General features: G+C 37.6%; 1 long non-coding RNA gene across 1 annotated transcript in view; it reads left to right on the top strand.

The window, feature by feature from the left end:
• The first annotated feature begins 541 nt into the window (after positions 1-541).
• LOC132426049 (uncharacterized) overlaps positions 542-23042 on the top strand; it is a 69565-nt gene continuing 47064 nt past the window's right edge. The window contains exons 1-2 of the long non-coding RNA XR_009519579.1: positions 542-6935; positions 17975-18102. This is a non-coding gene — a long non-coding RNA (uncharacterized lncRNA). The remainder of the gene's footprint in view (positions 6936-17974; positions 18103-23042) is intronic.

Raw genomic sequence — 23042 nt, 5'->3', positions numbered from 1 at the left:
TATAGCAAGGTACATACAAGCATATGAAGCATCTTCCTCCACTCTCACCTTTTGTATCTTTTACTATCTAGACAGACATGCATGCACAGGTAGAATGCCAAGCAAAAATTGGAGTTATGCAGCCAAAAGCCAAGGAACTATCAGAAGCGAGGATTGAGGTCTGGGACAGATCCCTCCGTAGAAACTTCAGAGGGAATATGGCCCTGCTGACACCTTGATTTATATGTGGAATCTAGAAAAATGGTACAGATGAACTTATTTGTAGGGCAGGAATAGAGACGTAGATGTAGAGAACGGATGTGTGGACACGGGGAAGGGGAGGGTGGGACGAATTGGGAGATGAAGTTTGACATAAATACACTACCATGTGTAAAATAGATAGCTAGTGGGAATCTGCTGTATAGCACAGGGAGCTCAGCTCGGTGCTCTGTGATGACCTAGAAGGGCGGGATGGTGGGGTGGGAGGGAGGTCCAAGAGGGAGGGGTATAGTTATACATATTGCTGATTTACTTCATTGTACCGCAGAAACTAGCACAACATTGGAAAGCAATTTTACCCCAATAAAGAAGAAAAAAGACTCTGAGAGAATACATTTCTGTTTTTAAGTCAGTCAGTTTGTGGTACTTGTTACAATAGTCCTAGATAATTAATCCAACCCCCGTTATCTGACTTTTTTTTTTTAAAGGCATAGATTAAGGCAAAGAAAAATATTTTGGAGAATCTATCTGCCTTGCCCACCTCAAGAGAAAGACACTATATTTTACATATTAAAAAATGTAGAAGGGCTTTCCATTCAGTTCAAAGAGCAACTTTCGAAGACAGTGGTTCCCAAACCTGGCTACGTACCAGAAACACTTGGGGAAACTTTTAAAAATGCAGATGTCTAAGTTTTACTTTTTGGAGATTCAGATTCAGTATGTTTGGGAAAGAACCTGCTTTTCTATTTTGAACAATCTTTCTAGGTAATTTTAATGATTGGGTGAGTATAGGAAGCACTGATCTAAAGGGTTGAGTAATGAAGGATATATTTCAATACCTGGGCATATAATTCTTGGAAAAAGAGATCATCTAATAAACTTTCAAATCCCTTGCCTCCAGTTTCATTGATTTTAAGATTGAATAAGCTAACCAGAAAACCTCTGCCCTGAACTTCATTCTTGTGAAGCAAAAGAGATAGGGACCTCGGGAGAGAGTGAATGTAATAAACTTCTAGGGGCTTTAACAGCCAAGGAATGAAATTTGGGGGATAGTTGAGTACTTTAGGAAGTCAGTTTTCATTCACAATTCATTCAGCAGAGTTACAGAAGACCTACAATGAACCAGTTAATATAGACTCAGGCGAAGATGAGATATTCTCCTTTGAGCAGAACTTCTAAAAAGAGATGGCTCAAGAAGTAATGACAGCAAGCTTTAAAATGTAATTATGCAAATAGGACCTCAGGTAGCTACAGAAACAAACATGGCTACACAAGGAGCCCTCTCATGTATCCAGATTCTAAAAATCATGTGCAAAAGTTGGGAGAGGGACACATAAACAAAAATACAAAGGAAGAGCATGGGGCTATGAAAATTGCGTTAGAAAAGCTTGAAGTAGCAGAGCAGGTAATATGGTTTCCATTTATACATAAATAAACTAAAATTAAGGAGGTAAAGCATCTTGGTTATATCTTGGACCTAGCCAAATGGTACTGAGTCCTATTCCTTCATTTCCTCCACTGCTCTGTTGCTCAAAGCTAAAACGTGATGTTCCTTGTGGCATAAACCTAAAGGAGTCAACTGGAGGCTTTTTTGCAGAAAATAAACCCAGAATTGCCACTTCATTTCTTATACATACAGACCTCCTATCCATAAAGGAAAAGGGAGTACTCATAAGTCTTCTAAATAATAATTTTAGCTAAAACCTGCCATAAGATATTCTCTAAGAGAAAAGGGATATCAATGTCCCTTTTTCTGATGCCCCAAATCAGAATGTGTCACTATGTTTTTGTTTTATCTAAGTCAATTTTTAAAACCTTCCATATTTTTTTGAATCACTGTAGTAAACTCCCTGATTTTGAAAGGATGCTTTAATGTCTTTTAGTCTCAGGGCTCCAGGGTCCAAAGAGGAATCTCTTTTCATGACCAATTAATTACATCCTCTTTCTGTAGAGATACTGTTATAACTTAGGCTTTTAAAGCTACTCTTAGTTTAGTTTTGATTAAAATGATTGACACCACAATGAATATAGATTTTTGGCTGTAAACGTCCCAGTCCAGGGCTGTGAAAGACTAGGAGATAGACTTCTAAATCATTAGTTGACTGCTTGATGTATATTGGACAAGATCAAAGAGTTTGGTAATTACCTAATCAATCCTTCCAGCAAGTCTTTGAGGTAGGGGGCTAATAGCATTGAATTTATTTGGCCAATGGGAAACTGAGGCATTGGGAGAATGTTTAGTGTTGACTTTTATTCCCGTGTTACAAGCAATTCTGGAAAAAAAATATTTGTTTTCTTTCCCACCTTCCATCTCTAGTCTAGAACAGGTTATTTTCCAACACACAATGGGAATCAGAATGAGAGAGAAAATACTAAACAGTAAGAAGCTAATATAGAACCTGTTGGACTAAGGTTGAACATAGAAATGGTTTTTTTTTTTTAGAAAATCCTTCTATCATCACAGATATATTTATAACGCTTGCCTAAAACATCAGAACTGACTGACATACTAAACTGTTGAATCATGATCTATTTTGGAAGGGAGAGAGAGCACAGTCAGGACGTCGACAAAAATGCAAGTGGATGTTCTGTTCTATTTGAAAGGAACAATGAGGGTCATGACCCATAACTTACAGAGAGTTCTGTGCACTTTTGGCAGAATTTAAAGGGCATCAGAAATATGTCATGGGATTTCTGGGCAAAGAGCAAAGGAAGGATGTGCACAAAGAGATCTTTCTAAGGAGATGAGTGATCTGAACCCAAGTCAAAGGGGACACGTAAGTGAGGCTGAAGGGTGGTTGTAAGGAACTAGTGAGAGTCCTTAGTGTTTCATTGAATTTCCCTGCTTGCATTAGTCAGTTGCAAGTGTGCATAAAAATGCTGTGGCAAGGTCTGCTATTCACCACCATCTATTTCAGGTGTCCCTTAGAATCCTCTATGTGGGAGCCCACAGGGACCTTAGAGGTCATAGTTAAACACTGCCATTGTACAAATAAAGAAATCAGATACAGGTGAAAAGACTTGCCCAAGGTCACATAACTCATTCTTAACAGCCTATGGACTGGAGCCAAGGGTATTGAGTTCCAAAGTTTTTATTTCGTGTACTCTATATTGTCCCTACTTTTTATCAATTCATTCCTTCATGCGACAAAAAAATTCTCAAGTGATCAGTATGTTCCAGGAATTCTACTAGGCACTGGAGATTCAAAGAAAAATAAAGCAGCTTCTGCCTTAAGCTGCCACAGCCCAGTGGAACAGTCATATTGGTGTTAAGATACAACCACAAAATGACAAATATCATGAGAGTGACTATGGGAACAGAGAAGAGGGATGAGTTTAGAATTACACAGAATATTCTTTCTTTATAGGCTTGATTTTCCAAAATTAGTTATTTACATTGGAATTCTAATTCAGATCATTGATCATTTAAGAAAACATAAGCTTAGATTTTTCATTGCTTATGAATGTGAATCAGAGGCATCATATTTTTGGAGATTTGATTTTTTTCCAGGCTTCTATTGTGGATTGAATTGTGTCCCTCAAACAAGATATGTTGAAGTCTTAACCCCTAGTACCTCAAAATGTGATTTTTTTTGGAAGTAAGTTCTTTACAGAGGTAATCAAGTTAAAATGAGGTTCTTAGGATGGACCCTAATCCAATATATGGATTATAAAAAGGGGTGTCCTTATAAAAAGGGGAAATGTGGACATGCACAGAGGGAAGATGATGTGAAGACACACAGGGAGAAGATGGCTGAGTGACTGGAGTGATGTATCTACAAGCCAAGAAATGCCAAGGAATGCCAAGGATCCACTAGAATTCTAGACTGTTTTGATTTTGGAATTCCAGCCTTTAGAAATGTGGGATAATAAATTTCTGTTGTTTAAAGTCACATAGCTTTTTTTTTTCTTTGTGACTGCAGCCCTAGGAAACTAATACAGCTTTCTGGACAGTGATCAAAGAGCAGGATTGATTTCTATTCCTAATATCTTGCTCCAAAACTTAAATAAAAAGTAGCTGGCAGCTGTGCAGCTACATTTGACCAAGTCATGTGGACTCTTGACTCTAGATCCAGTGCAGTTGGACACTTGCACAGGGTTCTCTAAGGGCTGAATCGGGTTTTGGGACATTCACATCCTCCCACCTCATTCAAATCACTATTAATATTCCTTCAGCAAGCTTTTAACATTGAGTTCTTAATGTGGTCTCACAACTGTCTCAGGTTCATAAAAATTATAAAGAACTGACCTAGCTAAAAACACAAAAGCTCCTTCAGCTCTCTGGCTTTAGAATGCCAGGCTTTTCACACTGAAATGACTGGGCTGTTTCCATCGAAAACTTCTAACATGGGGATTGTCGTCAAAGTAAGCTGGTATTTTAAAAATGATTTAATGACTACGACTGCAGTACAGGGCATAGTGCTTTATAAAACCATATAACCATGACTGCAGATATCATTTCAAAGATATACTCCTCCAATTCATGTAAAAACATCTATGCAAGTTATTAGGCAGCATCTTTGAGAGCTGTGTAATTTTACGTAGAAGAATGCTGCAATGGCTTAAGAACTAAATTGCTAGCAGGTTAGATTAGAAACATCAGCTCTCTATACCTTCTGCAATTGACCTGCTGTGCACCTTACACAATGCACTTCTACTCTCTGAGCTGCCATTTTATGAAGCAAAAAACCTAGGCAATGATATTCATTTCCTCCTTCCTTAGAGTATGGTGAAGCTATAGAAATTTGTGTTTGGGGTGCTTTTGGAACTCAACAAGTGAAATAAAAACTTTTATTTATAAGTTTCAAAACTTTCTCATACAGACATTTTTTTAACTGATGGGGGTGGGGAGTGACACCCCATCCCCCCACATATAGAAGTCTTCCTTGAAAAGCCTGTTGCATTCATCCTCATGGATGTTACAAACTCACGGTGGGATATGCTGGTGAGCAATGAGTCACAGTGAGGTCACAAGAATGGACTGGGATCTAAAGCCTTGGTCCCCAGACACAGCTGAAAATTGTGCCCAGCCAGTCCTAGATCTGGGAGACTCAAGCCTCATGTTGCTATAAGACCTGGTCATGTGATAGAGTAGAATCTGTATATCAATGTTAATACCATGGGCCATCAATAGGAATACAAAAGCACAACTGGGAATACAGTACTATTGAAGGTCTTCTTGGATGTATTACACACCCACACAGAAGATAGCCCGATTAGAAATTTCTTAAAGGGTAATTACTTACCTGTGTTACATATAGTGAGCATCCAAATCTTGATTTCCATCTTCAGGTAGAGCTCATCCTTTCCAGGTATATATCTGTTTATATCTATAGATAATAATATTTAGATAAGCATGTTAACTTGAGATTTCATAAAGAAAAAGCTTTATTGAGAATGACTGAACCATCTCTATGGTAGGGAATTGTATGCAGTTTATTCCATACACACACAATGAGCCGTACAGGGTGTTTCCAAGTGTTCTCATGTCAGTGTCTAACTCTTCTTGACTAACAGACTGGTGACACTGTTTACCCAGTGTAAGCAAGAATATCATCTCTCTTCTGTCCTTATCTGGTCTACATCCTTTTGTGGGCATTCTAAGCCATCTTTGCCTTGTGCCTTCTGCCACGGGGCACCGTTTCTCATTTCAGTTCTCTTGGTACTAATCTCTGAAGCTTCTAGACTTTTTTATTTAAGTCTGCCAGATGCTGCAGCTCTCTGCCTCTTTAAACAGAGTGCACTGAGACCAGTTTCTCCAGGGGCAGTTGGAGTCTTTTGGTAGGAATACTATTTTCTCTGAGCTTAGCAGCATTAAAATGGGGGCAATTAAAAATTATGGTGGAATTATTTAGTTTATGATGCTGGCCCTTTGACAGTACCATGCCATTCCCTAGGCAGCACTATTATATTCTCACTCTATACCCCTAACAACTCAGGGACATGACTGTTATAGCTCAATTCTGTGTTGTATTATAGTTCCTTTCCTAATAAACCTCTTCTATTTTCTTTCTTTCCTCTCTTTCTCCTTCTCTTTTTCCCTTTAATTCTCACTGAGCATTTAGTACATGCTAAACACTCTACTAAGTACCAGGCATACAAAGATAAAATAACCATATTTATTGCATCCTACTCCAAGCTCACAATCTAGTGAAGGTGATAAAGTAGACAAAAAGCTATAAAAGAGTGTGGCACATGCTGAATGAGGTAAACTACCATGGAGATAATATTGTTGGGGAATCAGGGATCTTTCATGGAGAAGATGTTACCTGAAATGAATCTTGAAGGGAAAGTACATTTTTCATCAGAGAGAAGGTGTTAGGTAGAATAAGAACAAATTACAAGTGTATCTTTGTATGTGATGTGCTACCTACTGCTATTTTTCAGTCCAAGCCATCATCAGTAATAGTTATGGCAGGTGATTGTACATTGTGTATATTCCATGCAAAAAAAATTCTTTAAATATCTACTTTAAATTTTCTTGCCTCCAGGGTACTCATTCCCAATTTTTCATCTCTTTTTCATATGATGGTTTGTCTTCCCTCTTCCCTTCTATACCCCACAAGTGCATGTACATTCTCACTCTGCTCTCTGTGAACATGTTCAAGTTTGTCATCAGCCTTTGTCCAAGAATGTCTGTGAAGCAAAGAGAAGAATAATTCTACTTGCTAGCCTACAGAGGACACACAAGCCTTCTTCTGCAGCAGTCTCCAGATAAACACTGATGGATCCTTCAGGTCAGTGCAGTCTGTTTTGCCAGACGGTAGATGGATAGGGCCATGGGCTGTTACTAGACAAAACTGTAAGAATATATCCTGCAATATTGCTGCATTTTGCTTGCTGCTACAAAACGGTCTCCAGCTCTCCACTTCTTAAATGTTTTCAGTTACTTAAGTCTAGAATGCAGAAGGTGGGGTCACTGTTAAGGGTCTCCATAGTTCTTCATAATTATAGTTCTTATATTGGTTTTAAAATTCTTTTTGTTCCAAACAGAGTATAACACAATTAAATATCTCACTTTGGGTCTTGGAAGAAATTCAAGCAGGCATCATTTGGCAAGATGCCTCAGACCATTACAAACTTTACTATAGCAACTAATTCAATAAATATTTGAAGATCTATTATATGGATAGACACTGTGCTAGGCTGTGAGGAAAGAGGGTTGTAAAGATGAATGAGGCATGGTCCCAACCTGCAAGGAGCTTATAATGCAGTGGCTAAAATAAATATTCACAGAGCAAATCATATCACAGATACATAAAGAGCTTTCTATGCGAAACAAGGAGGCAGAAACATTACTGCATTTACTTAGTAAATGTGTACAGGAATCAACAAAATTACACCTTTTGAACTGAGAACATTGTAGAAGACTAATACTCATTTACAATTCCAGTAATCTCTGGATATATTTGCCTGAAAAAGGAGAATTTGAACCCTGACTTGACCACTTACTGCATTGCCTAACACAAATTGTTCATCCATTCTTTGCCTTAGTTTTGTTTTACTTTTTGTCTACATTTTTAATATGAAATAATAATAACCTCATAGGTTATTGAAAGGATTAAGTAGGATATATAGGGGAAAAGTTCTTTGCCAATGATACAGAAATTAACAGTTTCTAATTGTTACTATTTTGGGGGTTAACCTCCATGAGTGAAATAAGAAGCATCTTCTTATAGAATACTATACATAATCTACTTTAGTTAAGAGGTAGAATTCATTAGAATTGCAGTTCTAACCTGAACCAGTGCCTTCTCCATTACTTGTCTAATAGTAGAACAGTGGCTGAGCCTGGGTAGTCCAGTTCTTGGCTTTTAATGGTGTGATACAAAAGCAATCAGCTGTATTCCTGAGATTTCCTGGGATGTTTCTGAGTTTAGCTGTATTGTTTGGAAAGCATTAGTGTGAAAGGACAAATTATACCCTGGTACTAGATAAATTTATTTTACATAGCATCTTCCAGAGCTCTACAAATTGCTTCACACTGAGAAATGGAACACCATGTTCTCAATCACTAGTTGAGGTACCCAGGCAGGTCTTTATTCACTTCTTATTCTGTAGGCTAAACCAGAGCTCTTTTTATTCTCTCCATGACGATCATCAGAAACAAAGGCCTTTAGTAACTTCATTGAAGATTTGTAACTCTCTGAATTGTGCACATATTACTGAAGCATCCTTGCTTTCCAAAGTGAGCCTGTGGTATTGCTCTGGAGTCTCAAATTATCTCCCCTTGCTATAGAACAGAGATGCCAGGTAAGATTTCATTGCTTCTTGCTGCCTCTCAGACAAATGAAGAACCAGCAGAGCAAAAAAGGAATATCAAACTCATTAATGGGCTTTGAGGGTCACCAACTGAAATACTACCTAAATCAGTTGGAGGACGAACAGGCTGAATTATAAGAAATGGGATGACATGCTGACGAGTCCTATCTCCATGAAAACAGATGATTCTGTAGGTTTCTGAACAGATGGACATTCATCTTATATTTTGCTGAGGCTATTGGCGAGTGACTCTGGCTGAACAGTTTAAAATAAAGGTGAAAAATCATTCTGGTTCAGTAAAATCTCTGCACGGACCTTTCTTGGTCTTCTCCAAAGAATCACTTTGTGAAAATACAGAGTATCAGTCCCTTGGGTCTTGGACCGCTGAAAGTCTGGCATAAACCAGGAGGACCCCTGATCCCAGGAAATAATACCTACCTGTGAATACCTGGCCTGTGTTTAGTATTTTTTAGTTTTATCCTTGTGGAATTAAAATCAGCATTGTGGGAATTCCCATTCTTCTGTCTTCACACCCACACAAACCAGTAGTTTTTCTCCTCTCCACAAGTGGATAGTTCCAGTTAAAAGAGATAATTTGGTGCCCTCCAGTGGCTCAACCTGACAGCCTTTCTCTTGACCTCTCAAGCTCTTTTATGCTTGTGGGAAGGGTGCGTCTCAGTACATCTTTGGAGGGCTTCTTGTTTGCTTACATGTAACCACCACTCTTAGGAGAGGAATCCAGCATCCTCTTAATACTGTGTAATTCTCAGAGGAGAAGGAGTTGGAGAACAAGACAAACTTCCCAGGCTTTTCTTTATACAAAGAACTAAAGACAATGAAAATCAAGCATTAAAAAAAATCCCAGTCCTAGCACCATCACTTTTAATTATATGGTCTTATAAAAGCTACTCATCCTTTTGCCCACATGTATTTTCTATGGAGTAAAGGGTGGGGCTAGATGATCTTTACCACTCAGTGATTCCAAAATCCTATGGAAGGGAAAAATGTTTCTAGATTACTTTTACTCTTCAACACTTGATAGAATGGCTTTTATGATTTTGACAACTTGATTTGCTTTAAGAGTTTAGAAAAGAAGTTGCAATAAAATGCCCACATAAGGCATGCATGGTACAAGTGAGTATGCGTCTAACATATCCAAAGATTCTTGTTGCTCCTGCCCTTTAGGATGATTAGATAGTACCTTGAAAAGTCATCAAGAGAAAGCATTCTAACTTCTTTGTTTGTTGAGGATGGAGAACATATAATTGCATTCCTACAGCACTAAGTTAGTGCTTGGTCCATTGTGATCAATAGATCACTAAACTAATAAACAAATGAATGGGGGAAAAAAGGAATATTTGTCTTAACTCCTGTAATGCATAAGCAGAGAAAGCAACAATATTTACGATATAAGGAGCAAGAAAAAAATCCACCTAGGCCTTAAATTATCATTTTTCTTTCTTTCCCTGACCCCTAACTCAACTTGAATCTTACCATCAGAGATAAATTTATCCCTTAGGGTAACAGCAGTCTATTTCCAGCGATCCTCTTTATAGAAGCAGTTGTCTGGGAAGAATAATGAAAACAGTAGTTTTTCTCTTCTCCACAAGTTACCCACTTTGGCGGATAGCAGAAGCTCCATAAAAGGTTGTTGAATAAATAAAGGAATGTATCAGATATTATTAGTCATGAGCATTCTTGCAAGAATTGAGATGGATATTAGCAGATCAGTCCCACGAACAGAGGTGCAAAGTGAGAAGAAGCTGGTGGTAGTGGTGGCTGTAAAACTGGGGGCTTGGTGGTGACAGTTGTAACCCCCTAGAGCATGAAAGCTTGTTTAAGGCAAGCAGCTCTGTTTGGAACAATGTCTGTGGGGACATTGGTTAGGCAGAAGAATACACTTTTATGCTAGACTTCTGCTGCATAATACAGTAGCTACTAACCACATGTGGCTATTGAACACTTGAAGTATGGCTAGTCCAAATTAAGATGTGCTCTACGAATAAAGTACACACTGGGTTTTGAAGACCAGGTTGTAACAATGGTAAGAAGTGATTGGATTCTGAGTATATGTTGAAGTTGGCACCCACACGATTTCCTGACAGGTTGAATGTGGGGTTTGAGATGTAGGAGACAAGAATGGACTCTAAGCATGGATTTTGCTATTAATTGAGGTGAGGGAGTGTACTTCAGAGGAGGTATGAAGAGAGTCAGGCTGGAAGATGTTAAATGATTCCTCCAAGGTTACCCTGGTAAGACATAGAGAAATAGAGTTCTCCAGGATGAATAGGAACTCAGAGATCTGCTGTTTTATCTTTTTATTTTATAGATGAAGAATTTGAGGTCTAGTGAAAAGGAGTGACTTGATCAATGTCACACAGCAAATGAAGAACAGAGTTTCTGAAGTAGATTCCCTGAGGATAGGCTAGTTATTCTTTTCTTATCATTATGCTACCCCTATAAAAATTAAAATGAAATGAGGTTTAACTATGTTTTTAAATACATGAAGGAAAGAAGAATCACTAAAGACACTTTTAGGGAGAACCTTAAAAATCTCCATATAAAGCAAATGCCAGACTCTTGGTTGTTAGTACTAGCTAGGTAATTGGCTACCCCACTTGATTTTGGTATGAATGAATTACTCCCTCTTCAACACTTAAAGTCAAGGAGAACAATGGTAACTATCTCTTGGGGAAAAAAGTCTTCATAAAGAGTCACAAATTTCTGGAATTCCCTGGTGGTCCAGTGGTTAGGAGTCTGTGCTTCCACCGTAGCGGGGCACCAGTTGGTTCCCTGGTCGGAGAACTAAGATTCTGCAAGCTGTGCAGCCCAGCTAAAAAAATAAAAATAAATAAAGTAACAAAAAATTTCATCTTCAGCCCTAAAAACTCTCATGACTTACATCAAAGTAAGGGAGACAGAAAAATATAATAGATCATGAACTACAAAGCCATATTTTTAAAATCCAGAATGAGAGCTCAGTATATATTAAAGTGGTTGAGATTATATATCTGCTTGAATGTGAGACCCAGATGTGTGGTTATCTCTTCATCTGATCCTTATCCCCATTGATTTTTTCATTAAAAAGTTGAACCAGTATGGTATTTAGTGTTTTGTTTGTTTGTTTGTAATGGACTTTTGGTATCAGTCAGCTATTGCTACAACTATGCTGCATAACAAACCACCTGTAAGATTCGGTGGCCTACCGTGTAATAAAGAATTTGGCTAGCCTTTGTCCTCAGTTCCTAGGAGGTAGACTCTAAATCCTTGCAATCCTCTGAGTGATAGGAGTGGCTTTGTTAGTCATGGTAGGTCCTGGTAGTTTATGCTAACTCAGGATGGGGGCTGGTCATGCCAAAAAGACCAACCACGTGATTACAGGGTTGGGGAAGCCATGTGATACCAGCCGGACCTCTGGAGAGAGGAGAGAGACTAGAGAGTGAGCCACATAGGCAATGATTTAGTTAATCATGACTATGTGAACATCAAAGTTTGCCTGAGCTCCCTTGGTTGGCAATATTCTGAGTATTGTCAAATGTCAGTGTGCCAGAAGGGCAATGCATTCCGACTCCATGGGGAGAGAGGACAATGAAAATTTCATGTTTGGAAACCTCCCAGATCTTGCCCTATACATCAATCCCTTTGGCTGGTTCTGATTTGAATCTTTTTCTATAATAAAACTGTAATTGGAAGTATAGTGCTTTCTTGAGTTTTATGAGGAATGTTGACAAATTATTGAACCTGAGGGAGTAGTGGGGACCCCCAAATTTATAACAAGTTGATCAGAAATGAGGGTATCCTAGGGATCCTCAAAGATGTGACTGGTGTCTAACATGAAGGCAGTCTTAGGGAGGATAGTGCCCTTAACCTGTGAAGTTTGGCTTAACTATAGGTAATTGGTGTCAGAAGTCATGGCACTTACAGATATAAACATTTTCATTTCTTGTCAATTGTGCATGTGAGGGTCAGCTGGGACAGCTCTGTTTTAGACTGTGGATTGTTCAGATCCAAGTGGCAGGTCTGACCCATGTACTTCATTCTGGATTTCAGGCTGAAGGGCAGTGGATACTTACAGTATGTTCTCCTTGTGGTGATGACAAAAGCACAAAAGAATAAACCCAACTGCATAAGCACATTTTAAATATTTAGTCATATCACGTCTAATAACATTTCGTTGGTCTAAACAATGTGGACAATCCAAACGTTAGTGGGTGAGATATACAATCAAGCCTATGGTGAGGCCATGGCAAGGGTGTAGATGTGTAATTCTGCTATGAGGAGAATGGTGAATTGAAACCATTGTTTGATATTCCATACATTTACTGAGGATGTCATAGTGAGAGGAAGCCTGCATTGCATACTCAGAGCAAATGCTCTCCAATGCTGTGTCATCTGATAGCTCTGATCTCAAGTTTACCCTCTCCCAAGGCACTGCACATGTCTCTTCTTAGGAGTTCTCTCTCACAGTGCTCAGTGTCTCATTTGCTGCCCTGAGAAACTCTCTTCTTATTTTAAATATGCATATTCCAAAATAACAACAACAACAACAAAGACCCAAAGCCCTAGTGCTAACAGAACTCATCTTTCTTTAGATGCAGTTTTGCGGTCATTTTGTAGCTGTTGTTGACTACCAATTGTTATCCGTATGATCTCAAGCAAGTACATAACATTCCTATGCCTTGGTTTTCTTATCTGCAAAATGGACATAATATTACCTGCCTCACAGGATTGAAGTGACAATCCAATGAAATAGTACATTTAAACTCTTAGAACAATGACTGAAACAGTCATTGTTTACTTATTATTATTCTTAATAATAAAAAGAAGTAAAGCTTCCATAGAACTTGTGTGTTAGACATTCTTCTAAGACCTTTACATGTATGAATTCATTTAATCTCAAAAATAACACTATGAGATAGATATTTTGCAGTTTGATTTTTCTTCCTCATTTTACACAGGATGAAATTGAAACCCAGGGAAATTTAGTGATTGGCTTAAGTCATATAGTCTGTAGGAGGCAGAGATGGAATTTGAACTCAAGCAGTTAGGTACCTGTATCCACACTCTTAACCTCCATACACTATGCTGTCATCTCGAGAGCTCAATGAATGTTGTTGTTGCTGTTGTTTTTATTTGAGTATGACTTTTAGATCTTGCCCCTGCATGAAGAGTCTTATAAAAGATGTTCTTTCAAGCACATTCAGTGATATTCATAAGAATACCTTAGGTAAATGCAATTTTTTTCCCATCTCTTTGCATTTATTTATTTCCACTTGGTTATAAGCAGGGTTTCATGCCTTTGAATATAAAAACATACAATATGACAGGAAAAACAAAGAACTTTGGCTTAGAAAGGGACTACATTTTTCATTTAGTAACAAATTTAACTAAAGTTCTTCCATGGGCTCTCAAAGGGGGATGTGTGTGATGTCTTGGAATATGCTATCAATGACACAGCAGTACAAAAACAGTGGCAAGTAGTGATTGAACTTTTCTTATAGCGTCTGTCAACCAAACCCTCCAGCAAAGTGCCAAACACAGTATTGTATGAACAATTCTGTGAGAGGCTAAATCATAGCTGAGTGTTATGCAGCCTCGTAACCCAGCTTGAAGCATCTAGCAGCAATTCTTCTCAAGTTCCAAATGTAATTATAAAGTAGTATGATTTATTTTTTAATAAGGACATTGGAATTGTACATCCAAATGAGTGCTATCATTCCAAGTCATCACCTTTGGGAGGCTGTGAATCTGTGCTAATGATGCAACTGTGGCTCAAAACTGTTTCTGAAAATATGCATTCAGTGCCAGCTTAAGGAATCAAACAAAGTCCATGGTTTTAATTTTTTATAGTCCTAAATTGCAACATTCAATTTTGTCCCCAGTCATCTGACCCACCACACTCATCTCACCCAAAGATTTATAAAATATCTTTGGCTGTTTCAAAATATAAAGGCATCCTTAAAGCAGGTAGATTTGCTGCCAATAAAGATGATCAAAATAACTTGATTGGAATTTCAAGGTGCCAATATATAACATCCCTATCTTCCATTGCTGAATTTGGAAACAGCTAAGAGACAGATGCAGGAGTTCCATAGTTAGAGAGCAACTTACCACATTAACAGTGTTAATGCTGATTGAAACATCTGACTTGAGATCTCTGGAAATGTGTTGCCTTGGTGATCTATCAACCCTGGTATGAGACAGATGATCCACCCAATCCCTGACTGATGGAGCAGAAGCAGATGTCTGGTGCAGGGTCAGGCTCCTCGCCCGTGGTGACCAGAACTGTATGCACATCTTGGGCTGCCCTGCAGTAATGGAGGGAGGAGAGAGAAGTATAGGAAAACAGTCCCCAGGGCCTCCAGGTTTGTATTAGATCCATTACAGCTAAATGAGAAACATGGGCCAATAAATGGCACCTAACAAACAAGGAACTCATCCCTGCTCCTAGGAGACGCTGCACTGAGCTAAGCAGCCAGCACTTTGATGTTGATGTTGAGGTCGCCTCATGGAAACAGGAGGCCAAGGGAAAGGAGGGGAACCCCTAAATAATATCCCTAAGACTGTGAATGCAGAGAGGTTGTGAGAAAATGCTCCAGTTCTAGAATGAATACAGACACTCTCAAGGTGACCATTCTAAAGGGAATAAATCTGGTTGAAGAGAGTTTAGCATTTTAGTAAAGTGATCATTGCAATGGCTTTATACAATCCGTTTACAAAATCTAATACATTGTACATGTATACCATAGGTATGAAAGAAAGTCATGTGCAAAGCTTGCAAATTAATTGTGCTGCAGTTTTGCAGGACCTAAAATGATACTCCAGCAGTGAGGGGTTCTGAGCACCGGAAAAGAGTCTCAGGTGTTCATCCTCAGACATTAGCTGGGCTAATCACATCAGGGCACAAGCCATGACTCTAGAATGTGTCAGAAATACACAGAGAGATTCCCTAGTCTGGTAAAATCAATGTTTGCAGGCCTAAAAATGTTTGTTTTTAACCCCATGGACAAGGTTATTGCACATGATGTAATTATTTATGAACATTCAAAATACAACGATTAAGTAAAGGTATAAAGAGAGGAAGAAAAAATGAGAAATTATGAGAGAGGGCACCATTTCTCTTGTATAAAAGTTTTTAATGCATCCCAAATGGATAAACACACTTGATAACTCCAGCAAATATTTATCTATACCAATGTACAATAAATAGAAAAATGTAATTCTTGAATTGGATATTGTTTAATAAAACTATAAAATTAAGTACATGGTATATGTGTTCTAAATTGACTTCTGGCAGTTTACTTAAGATATCTCCTAGTGTTAACAAATATTATAGTATTTTTGAGTATTTGAAGACCGGTTTACTGATCACCTTCTAACTATTTCCAGTTCCTCTGTCCAACCCCTGTTTCCCTCTATTTTTACCCCCATTCTACTGTTTCCATCTAATCACACCTATATGAGCTCCTTTCCACTTCTAATTTAGTCATTTACAGGCAGGTATGGTGCTGTACTCTTTAGGTTATATAAACCTGACTCAGAAACAGGTACTCCTTTTAGTTAGATTATAATCTAGAAAGGGAAAAAAGGATAAATTCCTCTGACCTAAGCAGAGTGTAATCAATACTATGGACCAAAACAGAAAATGTGCTGTAGAAATTCAGAGATGAAAGCGGTTATTTCTATCTGGCAACATCAAGGAGGATTTCATGGAAGAAGTAACGTTGAAGCTGGATCTTGAATGGGTAAGGCCTGAGTACGAAGTAATGTGGGGAGGGAGGCACAGCCCGCAGAAGGCACTCAGGTTTGGAAATAGAAACCTGTAGGACATTCCCTAAGATTAGGCAGTAATTGGTTTGCCAAAGGGTAAAATGAGAAATAAAATTGGAAAGAGTGTAGGGTCAGGTTTTAGATGATGTCAAACGCTTAATAAGTAACCAGAATTAATAAGAGCAATCGAGCACCATCAGATAGGAGACCAGACCTGTGTGGTCAGACCAGATCTGTGGCCCAGGTAGAATAATCAAGCATCAATAAGAAAAGTGCATAGAGTATCAAAAGGCTGAAGATGAAGGGGAAACTTTGGAGGCTGTTGCAAATGTCAGGTTAGAGATAATATTCTTGGGTTTACTCAGAACTCTTTTTCTCCACTTACGGCTTGCTTCACCCAACACATGATAACCCAGCACAGAATTCTTCTCTGACTCAACTAGTTAGTGTCTCTCCTTCAACGTAAGTCTGATCTTCACTGGCTTCAATGTAATCAGCCATCTGTAGATTGAGATTCCCCACCATCCGAAACACATGTGTGCACGCACATCCATGTAGTGTGCACATAACCAGTTTTCTTCTGGACCTATGGATGTCTCCAAGAAAAGAGGCAAGCAATTATTCCGTTAAAGCTTGACTTGAACCAGACCTATGTTCTCTGTTTTAATGTTTACAAATTGCAAAGTTTATCTCTCACCGTTTTTTCTTGCCCTGTGCCCCTTCTATTCTCTGTTTTTGAAACTCATGACATATGCAAGTTACATAGAATGCCAAGTATAGGTCAAAAGCCATCCTTATGAAAAACAAGATAGAGTCTGCGTTTAATGCAAGGTAGTTTAATATTTCAAATAACACTTTTCGATTTTGTAGTGGAGAGGCAATATGAAATGACTCTTGAATCTCTTACTTCTACTCAAAAAATTTGATCCTAACCTAAGTGTCCAATTCTAGTTTTCTTGAAGGAAAGATCAGGCCTATTCATCTTCATATTTCCAGTGTCTGGCACAGGGCTGGTACACAGTAGGTACCCTCGAAACACTGGCTGAATGAATGGGTGGATGAATGAATGATTGTTTTCCATTATATTTTATAACATTTTAAAAATAGCATTTTGTTGGACTGTTTATACTTTGGCTTGGGCCATAGAATCTTTCCAATTATCTCTGTTTTATTCCCTTATTATTATCTTGAACCATTTATTCACTCCTTTCCTTTGCTTTCCTCTCTCCCTCAATTTTCCACTTCCCCTTTAAAGAGCATGATGAATATTAATTATGTTTTAATATATAAAAATAGCACCCTCATTGCCTTTGATTTTTCTTTGACTTGTCCTTACTCTTTTCCATGTCTCTTTTGATTTCACATTATTTTATGTGAAGTTAAATCTATGAGCCCCCTTTTCTTATTTTATCTTCTCACTTCTTGCCTTTGCAGCTGCCTTTCACTTTGCTTTAACTATTTTTTTTCTCATTGTCTTCAAATTGTTTATGGTCATATCCATCACTTTATACAGGTAACATCTAAATGCAAATATTCTCCCAGAAAAATTACAGGGTGGCAGAGGAAAATAATGCTTTGAAATAAACACTGTATATTCAATTGGCTTCTGAATCGGCTACAGCTAAACAAACGCCTAATAGCAGTCCTTAGAGAGACAAGATTAGTATGTTCTGAAATTAGAAGTTATCTTTTTCTTTTTCTCTAACTTCCCTTTCTTTTTTGTTTCTTTTATGATATCATAAAGGATTCTTGCAAATGAAGAAGGAGATTTTAGTTGAAACTTTTGGCTTCTTATCACGGAGTGCATGTGTGTCTTTAGACACACAGATGAAGAAATGGAATCTGGGAGGGAAACATCAATTTAACTTGCACGTAAGTCATTTTAGACCAAAGAAATGAAGATTTTCTATGCCATCCAGTCCTTTTGTCATGTATGTGACTCATAAAAACATTCTTAAAGGGTTCAAAACCATGAGAATCATCAACTGTACTTGACTAAGTTAAACCTCTGGTTAATGATGGAGCCAGTATTGTCTAAAGTCGGATCGGAGTCTACCTATGGAAAGAGCACAGGTTTAGAGACACCAAACTAATTTAAATGTTGTTTTGGCATTTACTAGCTCTGTGGCTTTGGGCAAAATGTAACCTGTTTGAGCCCCCAAAACAGGGTGAATTCTAATGACCTCAAAGGATTTATGAGAGTGAAATTAAGCATTGCCTACAAAGAACTTATGAGAGTATCTAACACTCTTTGGAACTATAACTTGGAAAGTCGCACCACTATTATTATTGATAATAATATATACGTAATAACTATAAACACTCACTCTTCTTGAATATGCAGTGACATTTCTCACATTCTTGCCTTTGCACATGCAGCTCTCTTTTCCTAAAATGCTCTCCCCTGAGTTCATCATTTAACATAGTGAACTTTTATTCATCCTTCAAAACCCATCTGTTCATAAATCATATCTTCAGGAAGTTTGCCCTGACCTACTTGAGGAGAACTGATGACTTCACTCATTGAATCATTCAACCAATATTTACCCAGTGCCTTCTGTGTCTACACACTATTCTAGCAAATAAGGAAATGGTTGTGAACAAAACATTAAAAAAAATCCCTGCCTCATGGAGCTTACATTCCAGTAGGGGACATGAACAATAATCAAAATAAGTAAGTGAAATGTAGAGAATGAAAGATACTTATCAGTGCTATGGAGAAAATAAAGCAGGAAAGAGTACAGGATACTAAGGCTGGGGGAAGGGGTAATTTCAGTTGAAACAGGTTGGTTGGCAAAGACATATGAACAAAGATGTGAAGGAGGAGAAAGAATGAACCACTTGGAAACTAGGGGAAGAATGTTCCAGAGAGAGAAACAGTAAATGCAAAGTCTCTGGAAAGCCACATTTTCTTTATGTTACCTCTGTCCCATATCTAATTCTATCAGTACATTGATTAAAATATTTTGTAATTCTCGATTATTAACATTTTAATTAAATATATTTTATATTATATAAAATATATATTTTAAAATTATGTATTTAAGTGTCTGAGGCTATGAGGCCAAGGATCGTGTCTTATGGATCTCCGTATTCTTATTATGTGGTATAGGATCTGGTCTTCACCGGGTGCCCAAAAATGTCCATTCAATTAAACTTAATAATGACGCTAATCTTCCTTGACAGAGCGGGTGCAGCGTTTCAACTGCCGACCGATCAGGTCAGGAAGTTTTGTCATGAGGTGGTATTTTGCTGTTGGTTACAAAGCAGTGGACATATTCCTTTGGGTTCTCTTGCATTTTCCTCCCCTTTTGTGAAACAGCTTCCTCGAAGTTTACTCTCTGATCAGAAGAAGGATGTTTGGGATGCAGTGGCAGCAATTGGCGTTGTACAATAGAATAGACAATCGGTAGATTTTAGCTTGTTTTGGTAGCAGTTCTCACTAGTTTTGCTGTTTGCAGTAATTAAGTGCGAGGCATGGCATCTTAAGGATGGAAGGGACCTAGTAGCAGCTAGTTCAGGTGTCATGAACTCCCACGCCTTACAGAGTCAGGTAGGTGACGTAGAGTAATGGGATTCTGGCTAATGGAGGGCGACACATTGTTTAAACATGACAACTGTACATCAAATCCAGACATTTGGCCTCAAGCTTAAATGAAGATTGAGTATCTTTAAGGTGTTTTGAAGCAGCTGTAAATCTGTATGTTGTGTAAAAACTCTTAATTTTTCAATGTTGGCAACATATTTAATTTAAAAAATTATATATATATATATATATATATATATATATATATATATATACCAAAACAAAATGCCAAACAAAACATGCCTGGGTCCTGAATCCAGTTATTTTTAGTCTTATATTTAGTTAAACTCTCCCATTTTATTGATAGGGAAAATGAGATGTAGAAAAACCAAATGCCTTGTCCAGTCATAGAGCTCAGGTAGGGGCAGGGGCAGGACTGGAAGCTCCCAAAATCCAGGCAATAGTGGACATTATTTCATGTCCTCAAATGCAGATCATGTCTCCTTGTTTTAAAATAAACATGCAGCTCTGATATTCAAATGCATTCATAAACCTCATATATCCTTTTGCTTTCAGTTTGTTTGAAGGCTTAGTGTAGAAACAGTTTCTGTTACATCAAAGATCAAAACATCGGGATTTGGAACATTATGTGCTCATTAGAGTTAGTGTCAAACCTATCTCCCAGGCTCATACCTACCTGCCGTTGAAGGGAACACGTCTCATCAACTATTTATGGAAGACCCCAGGGGCTTCCCCTTGACAGAAGCTGAACGTGTAATTTTCACCACTGCATGGCAACTGCCACATTTCCTCCACCTCTGCCTCTGCTCTCAAACAACCCTTTAATAGTCACTGGTATTAACACTGATGTAAGTTTGACCTACCAAATTCATGATTCTTAAATTGGCTCCCTAAATTTTGCTTGAGGCCAGCGTCTCTACACTAACAGCACGCTATGGAAAAAGGGAGAATTCGGTCCCTACTCACACATTCCATCATGCCATTTTTTGTTATGCTGATACCAAGGAAATCTTTGTTGCCTTTCCAATGTTCCAGAAAACTGTGTGTGTGTATTTGTGTGTTGTATGCATGTGTGTGTAACACAGAGATTGATCTTTCAGTTTTAATTTATAGACATTATCAAAGGATAATTTACTGATATGAGAAAATAACAATGATACAATACTAAATACTAATTAAATATTTTTTGATAATTTCAGTTTTCATAATCTGAAAATATTTATTAGAAGTTAATTGTTTAGTTAATTAATGCATTTCTTCATCCATTGTTTTTAAGAGTTAGGGTTTTTGCAATATAATTTACATTACTAAAAGTTATCCTCTTAAGTAGACAGTTTGATGAGTTTTGACAGGTGTAAACAATCTATAATTACAATCATAATCAAGATATGGAACAATTTCTTCCCCCCAGAAGTTTCCTTGAATCCTTTTTCAGTCTATCTCTGCCTCTCACCTCAGACCCTGGCAACCAGTGATATATTTTGTATTCCTATAGTATTGTCTTTTCTAGAATGTCAAGTAAATGGGCTCATACAGTCATGGACTCATATGTAGTCATTCACATATGCCTTTTTCCATGTAACAAATGCTTTAGAGATTCCTCCACAATGTTGTATTATCAGTAGTTTGCTCCTACTGTTGAGCGGTATTCTATTGTATCAATATACCACAATTTATTTATCCATTACCAGTTAATAGAAATTTGAATTGTTCCCAGTAGTTGACTATTATGAATATCACTCTTATGTGCATTTGCATGCAAGTCTTGGGGGAACACGTGTTTTCATATCTCTTAGAGTAGGACTGCTGGATTGTATGATAAAGGTATGTATAACTTACAAGAAATGACCCCAGTATTTTCCACCGTGATTGTATCATGTCCACCAGCAATATATATGACTTGGAATTGCTCCACAAATTTACCCACATTTGGTATTATCAGTCTTTTAAATTTTAGATATTTGGGATGGTTAATTTTATGTCAAATTGATTGATGAGGCCACAGTGCCCAGATATTTGGTCAAACATTATTGTGGGTGTTTCTGTGAGGCTGTTTTGAATGAGATTTACATTGAAAATGGTGGAATTTGAGTAAAGCAGATTTTTCTCCGTGACATGGGTGGGCCTCATCTAATCAGTTGAAGGCTAGAATAGACCAAAAGGCAGAACTACACTGAGCAAAAAGGGGTTTTTCCAGCAGACTTTCTTCATCTGCAACATTAGCTCTTCTTGCTTTTCCAGCAGCGTGGGTTTGGACTTAAACTGCAACTTCTTCCTGAGTTTCAAGCCTGTTGGCTTCTTCCATCAGATTTTGGATTCATCAAGTCTCCAAAATTGCAAGACAAAATTTCTTAAAATAAATCTTTTTCTCTCTCTCTGTATACACATCCTATTGGTTCTGTTTATCTAGAGAACTCTAATACAGTGTTGTGGTAGGCTTATGATGATATATTATTGTAGTTTTAATTTGAATTTTGCTGATGACTAGTGATGTTGAACATTTTTAATGTGCTTAGGGTCATTTGTATATCATCTTTTATGAAGTGACTCTTCAAATAATTATCCACGTATATTTTGGGGGAATGGAGAGAGCAGGATTGTTTGTCTTCCCATTATTAACTTGCAAAAATTCTTTACATATTCTGGATACAATTCCTTTATATGATATGTTCCTTCCAATCATTTTCTCCCCATGAGTGGCTTGTATTTTCATTTTCTTAATAGTGTCTTTAGAGGAACAGGAGTTTTAAATTTTGATGAAACCCAACAATCAATTTTCTTTTATCGTTCGTATTTGTGTCCTATTCAAGGAATTTTTACTTATTCCAAGTTTGCAAAGATCTTCCCCTATATTTTCTTCCAGGTATTTTATAGTTTTAGCTCTTATATTTAGGTTTATGATTCATTTAGAGATAATTTTTGTACATGTTGTAAGGTAAGGATTGAGATTCATTTGTGTGCACGTGGTTATCAAATTGTTCCAACACTATTGTTGAAATCAGGCTATCTTTTCCCACTGAATTACCTTTCACTTTTCAAAGAAAAGCAATTAATTGATATTTGTGGCTCTGTATATGAATTCTCTATTCTATTTCATTGATCTGTATTTCTCTTCTTATACCAATGATACTGTAAATTTAGAGTGAATCTTGAGGTCAGAGAGTATGAGTCTTCCAAATATTTTCATTTTCCAGATTATTCTGGCTATGATAGGTCTTTTGTATTCCCATATAAATTTTATATTCAACATGTAATTTTTGCAAAA

The sequence above is a fragment of the Delphinus delphis genome, chromosome 5, assembly GCF_949987515.2.
Source record: "Delphinus delphis chromosome 5, mDelDel1.2, whole genome shotgun sequence".
In the NCBI taxonomy this organism is placed as follows: Eukaryota; Metazoa; Chordata; class Mammalia; order Artiodactyla; family Delphinidae; genus Delphinus; species Delphinus delphis.
The sequence above is the reverse complement of the archived record's forward strand: the minus strand, read 5'-3'. Positions and strand labels throughout refer to the sequence as shown.